Below are 8,001 nucleotides of genomic sequence, written 5' to 3' on the forward strand. Positions count from 1 at the left end.
TTAGGAACCAGCCAGCTGTAATGACATGAATTATAAATTTACTTACCTGATATCTGGATTCAGGAAAAAGCCAGTGAAACTTCAGTACTGATCAGACAGCCATGACAAGAGTAAAATTCCTTCCCTGAATCCCAAACAACCACCAGAAAGGCATCAGACATAATCTCTCCCTAATTACAAAGAGGAAGGGCAAGAGCTCTTAATCTGGCTGCAAAATAGTACCCAAAGACAGGTTAAAATGCCCAGATGCTTTCAGACGAAGACAGGGGATGCTTCCAAGTCTATGTTCCTTTCCTCCTGGTGGGCTATTCCAAAAGGCCCATCACGTGTAACACATGTCCAACCCACTGCAGCCACCAAAGGGTGAGCTGTCAAAGGAGACAGGAGAATGGCTTGACAAGACACAAGTTATTATTTTCTACTCATTGCTGAGATAAAATTTCATTGTGATCTTCAGAGTTCTGTAGCCTGAAAGACAAAGTCAAGAGTAAAAAGTAAATTTTTTGTTCTTTTAAGATGGCATTGGCTTAACTGGAACTTTCTCCCCTCACACCAAAAACACATGCAGAAAACCAAGGTTTTTGTTGGCCAAAAGTTCAAAACCAAGGGGGAAAAAAATCAGCTAGCTATTTGCTTTCCAGTCTAGGACTGGGCTGCATTACAAGTGTTTAGGCAACTGATGCTAAGTGGGCTACGGATTGCTGTTACTACTGCTTACAGCAGTGGGGGTTTGTAGCTTGTGAGAGACCAACAACATAACAAGCAGATGAAATGTGTGGACTGTTGCCTATAGAGCACCAACATCTTTATAAAAGAAACATCTTTTTTAGGCTTTACATCAATTCTGTCACAGACTTCCAAGAATAAATCGTCCCTCCCCTGCCTTGCTAACATGTCAGCCCAAGCATCAATCTGTAGGCTTAAGTCACTTAAAAATGCTGATTCCAAAACGTTTATTAGTTTACAAAAAAAAAAAAAAATAACAAAGAGATTAAATTGAACTATATGTTTGCAATCTTTTTGAGAACTTATGCACCTAATTCTTGCCTCCACTTGGAAAGGGAAAAAAACCAAATCAAGAACATCTTCCTTGAATTTCCTCCAAAAGCAGTCAGGTAAGAGCTAGCTAACATATATTCTTAATTGAATTAAATCAGCTATGACACCTTTAAAAATAATGTGCACAATCAATTAAAACTGTAAATAAGAGCTTTATACATGCTATTTTTCATATTATCCCACAAATATCATGTGAGAGGCTTATATAATAAGGGGTAATTCTGTATAACATTGGAGCAGCTTTTTTCCTCTGCCTGAGAAGGATGGATGAACCTGAGAGTGGTGCAAAAAATTAAATGCATGTTTTAAATTATCACTGTCTCTTAATCAAATTATGGCATTTTATTAGGTTTTTAATTAAGATTTAGACAATAAAAGTAAGAACATAGGAAATGCTAATAGTAGACTTAGATATTTCAGAAGAGAAATCATCAGAACCATTTTGCTGTTGTGTCTTGCAGATTACTGGAACAAGTTCATCCAGTAATTAATACCACAGATATCATCACAAGGGGCTTAAGGTGTTAAGCCCTTTAATGCTGACTTTACAGCATAAGTCTTTTGAGAAAACAGGGATAAAAAAAGAAAGTTCTCATTTTGGAGAAATTGTGGTTGTATAGTTGAATAGATAGGTATCACTCAGAGCTTTGAAGAGAAAGCAGAGCAAAAATGCAGGGCACTTCTCCAGGCCAAGCTGAATGCCCACAACTGGTGCATAACACATTCCTCAGAGGGATTGCAGAAAGGTTTTATGCTGTCTTGTAAAGACAAGTGTACAGAGGTGCCTAGAAGAGTTTTTTCAAAGCCTGAACAACTTCTCTTATATACTGAACTGCTGCTTTTGACAAGTTCCAAATCGTTGAAAATGAAGCAAGAGTGATAAAACACAACTGGCATACGGTCACGACCCCAGTCACAGCCCCTGCTCCAGGGAGGCTGCACATCGAGCCTCGCCGCCTACTGCTTCACGAACAGCACAGAGGAGCCAGAGATGAGTCAGCTTCACAGCTTCAGAAGCCCTTGGAAAACCAGCCTGGTTAAAATCACTGCCTTCCCACAGTATTCACTTTCTTTTCCAGGATAGAACATGCAGGAGTCTGTGACTTCAATTAAACCGTTGACAGTAAGGAATTAATCACCTTTTATGTTCGAAGCTACCCTGTAGCCTGCTTGACACCCTCTACCCTCACTACTGTTCCCCAGCAGTTTTCTGCTGTTATTCACTCCCTTTTCACTCTTCAGGAGGAAGCACTAAGGGGGTGAGAATGCCCTGGCCATTCCTGTAGGTATGGCGGGGTGATTGTGCTTGCTGCACTCAACAACTCTTACTAGAGACTGGCAGGACTGTGATTAGATTCATTCTGAACACAGTTTGACTCTGAAATAATTACTGTGTAGCTGAGAAGACGTTTTCCTCAATTCCTGTCACATCTTTAAAGAAATACCACCAGTAGGATGAAGACTGGTCAAAGGTCTATACATAATGTACTAGCAGACAAACTTTTTTGCAAACTTTTTAAGGTGGCTTAGATGCTGCTGTCTCTGTGCCCAGCTGCAGCTCCTTTCCCCAGGACTTCTCCAGCCTACTGAGTAAAATGGGAGTGACTACCAGGGGACAGGGGTGGGCACCGACTAGCTGGGATAGAGAGAAGGGCTGTGGGAGAGGGAGCAGGGCTTGGAGAAGGTGCAAAGGACTCCAGGCTGGGCTCTCCCTCCATGGCGCACCATCATGGTAGGAGCTGCTCTGGTTGCAGCTGCCTCTAGAGGGCTCATTGCCTTGCTGGAGAAACAGCCGCCTTTGTTCTCGCCTCTGAAAAATACTCCATGCATCACATTGTTTTTCAATCTCCCGTTTATTTCCACTCAGATCTCCGGTGGCTTGACCTCAAAAGCAGAGGCGTGCTGTGTGAGGGGTCTGTATGCCCTCACTGCCATCACTGGCATACAGCAGGCACTCGCCATCGGGGAGGCAATAGAGATGTGCTCCCTGTCCACCTCCTGCCTCCTCATTTTATCCTTCAGCTCTCCGAAAGTTTAAGGCCTTAAATGCTGCATTCCAGTGCACTTGAAGCCTGCCGAACATCTGCTTGTACCAGTGCTTCTTTTGCAGAGCTAAGGCAAGTGTGTTCTGTGATTCTTTGCTCTGCTCCTTGAGATGGGCTGACACAAAACCATAGGATTCCAAGACAAATGCCACAACGAGATCTCACATCTGAACAAAATTTCTGATCAGAAAAAGGAGAAGCCCAGAAAGAATTTGTAATTAATTAATCCCCTGCTTTCTAATGGCTTCCTCAACTGAAGGACCTCTATTTCCAAACATGTGGAAGATATTAGGGACTGGCTTGCTTCTCAAGGATCAGTTGCTAAGTATATACTGCATATTTTCAAAGCTTTTTTTTTTTTCTTTTCCTGTGGGCAGGCACTACACCTGCAAGGAAAATTGTGAATATGCTGCTTTAACACTGTTAGCTCTGTTTAGTCATTCTTGTGACATTCTTTGTGAACTACACTGTATTTGTCAGTTTTAGATTTCATCTGCAGTTGTGTTGCCCATTTTTTTAGCTTTATCTTACTGCAGGATAACTTTGCAAAGCAAGCAACTTAAAATCTGAAGCCCTTTGTTTTTCCTAAATTTTATAAGCTTCAAAAGCCTCTGGAGTTTGTCTGCATTTGGTTTAGACTAGTCAAATGAGATGAGATCATCTCACTGTCTAGCACCTTACAAGGAGCTTTTGCCATCTGCTGCCAAAGGCAACAAAAGGAGTCTTGTTGGCAAGGTCGAAATGGGAACAGGCCATCAGTCCCCTGAAAGGCCACATGGTTTAGCAGTGGTGCAAAAATCCCAAGCAAGTCCAGGCCATGAGTGTCAAAAGCTGGGTCTGATAGCACAAGTTTGCCAGTATGTCCTTATAGCAAACTCACCTTCCACTTCTGTGAGATGTCCACCTTCATCCCAGGATGTATACCCCGTTCCCTCAGGGATATCACTGGTTGGGCTTATTTGTCACCGCTTCCCAAGGAATGGGAAGAGCTTCTGACAGGAAACAGTCCCTGCAGTGTGGAATGAAGATGAGACTGTGGTTGCTGAAGTTCAATTCTCTGGTGTAAATCAGTGAACACTGTACACAATGACAGTAGAAAGTCTTTATTGAAGGAAGAGTGTGAATCAAAGCAACAGACAAAAAACCAGACACCAATCATCAGAAAGGGAACAAACATTTGACTCGGCAGTGCTGTGTGCCAGATGCCCCAGAAAACAACAGGAGACTGTCACATTGTTGATTGTATTTTGTCATAATTATGTGCAATTTGCTTACAATGTTGTTCAGCACAGATAAAATAATTATCAGTCTTTACTTGGCTTCTTTCTGCAGAATGATTGTTTCAGTCCTGAAACAGTCCTTTTAATCTGTACTTCTCAGTGCCTCCGTGGTGAGAAGGTGAGTATTTGTATGGGCATAAACAACAGGATTGTGTATTTCACAGGCTGCCAGATTGATTTCATGCATTCTTGAAGGATAAATTCTCTGGGGACTGCTCACAATTGCTTTGGTGGCCTTGATTGATAAACTTTGTCTTGTGGCTCCATGCTTTGGAAAGCAAATTTGCATGTATACTGCCAATGATTATCACTAATTATTTTTATAAGGGAATCACACACAGGCCTCTCCTGAAAAGCTGTCCTAGAGGTGCTATATTAACATAAAGCTGTATGCCACAATGGTTTTTCTGGTGTCTAAGATGTGAACAAAATCACTCAGGAGTTTCAGCTGCTGCAGAGCTAAAAGAAGGATCCTTTCTGTAAATGGTGCTTTTTATTTGCACAGTGCTCACAGGCAGACACATCTCTTGAGGGAGTAGAGAGCAACACTGTAAAGTCCTCATAAGATAGAACACCCTTCTCCTTTGGGACCATTTGGGATCAGTGTAGATATTTATCAGATAATCTATGCTCCTCTGCATCATTTCATCTCAGCATCTGCAGATGCCATCAAGCTGTCAGGAATGTGATATTCACTGTGATTTTAGAACATTGTGTTGACTTTCGCTACTTGAAAAGAAAGCTCTTCTCAGTCATGGTAAGTTTTCTTATAGAGGCTCTAGTGAATAAAAAAAAAAAAAAAAAAAAAAAAAAAAAAAGAAGAAGAACAAAGTTCTTTGGATAAAAAGGCCCAGTTTTGGCTTCCATAGACTCATCACTATGTTCCAGGACAACTCACTGCAACTGCCTGGAACAATGGTACAAGGACAGCTGAAGTCCTCCTGCTAAAACTCCTCTGCCTGCTTCGTTCTCCATCACATTCTGCCTGCAGGGTACAAGCAGAGATATGGCCAGAGCATGACTTTATGTTTGTGATTTGGGGTCAGATGTGACCCTGCAGAGTTTTTGTACCTTTCCAATGGTGTGTGGAGGACTAGGGCTGCACCCTTCAACTACCCTTGAAGTTCCCTTACTCTGCAATGAATGCCAAATTCAACAGAAAACGGAGAGAGAGCCCTGACCTGAGAAAGTGTACACATCCCAGGCTGCCAAACCTGCCTAGCCAACAAACCCATCAGGATTCACTGAGCTCAACGATTCTGGAGCTAGGTGCTGCAGAATTCATTCCAGTATATGAAACCCTCTACCAACTTGGCATAGGGTTACCCACATACCCCAGTGCTTATTAACAGTCACTTCCACTTTGAATTGCTTTAAGATTTAAATGCTGTGATGACATCCCATAGCTTTCAATCAATTTGACTGGCCTCAGTCTTCCCACCTGGCTCAGGATGAAATTTTTAATGAAGTCCTAGTAGAGTTGGCCCATCCTGGAGAAAGAGTTTATTGCAAAACTGGCTATTTCATGTTAAAGTGAATTATGCAGCCATGAAGATCATTCATATATTCATACCAAAACAGTAAGATATTTCTTCTGTGTGTTTTTGATTTTACAATTAATTGAGCATTCATAATTTTCCCCCTTTAAATTACATCAGGTAAATACAGTATAGCTTCCAAGAAATCCAGGCAGTAATGAGACCTGTGGTACATTATGTTCCCAGCTAGTGGTGGGCTTTGAGATTATAACCATCAGCTGAGTTTTCATTGCTCTGTTTCAAGATGAAAGACCTGTGAATAACAATTTGTTTTGTTGCATTCCCTTTATTGTAAGAAGAATGCATGAGTCCATGTATGGACCAGTTTCCTATCAAAGAATATGTATTGTCTTACCCCTTACATTTCAGTCTCCTGGTCCTAAAGCTTGCAAGTGTCTACAGAATGTTCCTTCTTTTTTATTAGCCTATCAAACCAAGATGCAGGAGAGTGGCTTTCACAAAAACAGGTCAGTTTACAAGCTTTCAGTATAATGTGAGCTGCTTTAATAAAATACTACAGCAGTGATTTTGTTCCTCCAGCCTTCAAAATTATTTGGATCAGCTTTTAAGACTGTATTAAAGGCACCACCAAAACAGTGTTCTAGCTACTAAAATAGATAAAAAACCCCCTTCTTCAAAACCCATCCCCACATGCCTGACTAATAAGTTCAGCTTTATAGCCTAACTAGATAAACTTAATTACTGTGAATATAAACTCAGAAACCAATTTAGTCACCAAATAGAATATAAGCCATGTTATTGGTACAGTTCATAAAATAAATAGCTTCCAGTAATACACTAAAGCCTTCTTCCTCCTCATGGTGATTGAAATGTTAAAACAGAAACGGTGAACATTGAAAAGGTTCCCTTCTGGCCCCACATTCATTCAGGGTGATGGAGTTAAGCTTTCTGTAGCAAGCCCAGTTCCCTTTCTCTGATGGAAACCCATGTTTTGTGCAGAGAAACTGCTAGAAAAAAAGGGATTTGGGTAATTTAATCTCAGTATTCCAATGAGGCTAAGTTGGGAAAAAACATACATTTACTGATTTTTCCTAGAAATTACTCAGTGTTAAATATATCTATTGGTACCTAGGGTGACTGTGGGTAAAAGTTGTTACATACAGTTTTAGTGTGTTTATATATTATATATATATAAATAAAACATATATGAACAAATTCATTTCTTAGATGCTCTTCTATCAGATGCTTAGCTTCTGTTTCTGTAGGATAAAGATGCTAGTTAAGATTACACAATAAGGAAACCATATTCACTTGGAATTCTAGACATTACCCTAAAGCTTATGGATATGATATATGCAAAATTCTAGGTAGTGTTCTGCTTACATTTCAGAGAACAAAGCTTTAATTTTTAATGCTGCAGAAGTATTCTTTATCACTATCTTCCATATCTTCAAGCATATCAGCATTTCATACATGTTGCTAAAACAGTTGCCCAAGGTGCTGCTGAACATCTGGATTGCTCTCTTTTTCCATTAGGCTAAGTATCCATCATGGCAGGATTAAATGTGCTTATTCCCAAAAATAAATGTTCTGTTTGATGCTAAAAGGGAAGTGAAAGTTTCCTAAACACTTCAAAATTTTGCATTGAATTTGTATAACAGGGCAGAATTTCCAATTGCTTCAGCCAGGGAAGCTGATGCCCTGTCCCAAAAACTGCTTGGTGGACTGTCTCCAGAGGCCACTACTTTTCTCCCTGCCAAAATAAAGTGTGAGCACCCAGGATACAATTATTTCCACTTCAAGGAAGAAGTGTTTTATGCAAGCTCTCTACTTTGAAAAATATTTAGACACTGGTAAACCCTACAGTGAGTCAATGGTCCAACCATGGATGGGTCAGAGGGTCCAGATGCCTTAAAAAACAGTAATAAATCACTTAGATGGGAAAAAAAAGGAGGAAAAAGGCAGTAAATGGACTGAGCTCTGAATATTAACACAAGTATCCTTGAATAATACCATCTTATACAAAACAGTATGATCAAAGGTGTTTCAGAACTTCACTCAAATTTTGGGCATAGCTCTGCATTTGAGAAGGTGCTGGCACCTGGCATTTCTTCTGCA

At 40.5% G+C, this 8,001-nt stretch overlaps 2 long non-coding RNA genes across 3 annotated transcripts in view; one reads left to right on the forward strand and one right to left on the reverse strand.

Annotated features, from left to right (window-relative positions):
• Positions 1-4,165, reverse strand: part of LOC140682324 (uncharacterized) — a 58,311-nt gene extending 54,146 nt beyond the window's left edge. For both annotated transcript variants that reach the window (XR_012053906.1, XR_012053907.1), the window contains exons 1-2: positions 3,985-4,165; positions 47-468 (exon numbers count right to left, since the gene is read on the reverse strand). This is a non-coding gene — a long non-coding RNA (uncharacterized lncRNA). The remainder of the gene's footprint in view (positions 1-46; positions 469-3,984) is intronic.
• On the forward strand, positions 464-7,098 carry LOC140682323 (uncharacterized). Its single transcript, XR_012053904.1, has 2 exons — positions 464-1,115; positions 1,521-7,098. It is a non-coding gene; the product is annotated as an uncharacterized lncRNA (long non-coding RNA).
• Positions 7,099-8,001: the final 903 nt, after the last annotated feature.

The sequence above is a fragment of the Taeniopygia guttata genome, chromosome 2 (genome assembly GCF_048771995.1).
Source record: "Taeniopygia guttata chromosome 2, bTaeGut7.mat, whole genome shotgun sequence".
Lineage (NCBI taxonomy): Eukaryota > Metazoa > Chordata > Aves > Passeriformes > Estrildidae > Taeniopygia > Taeniopygia guttata.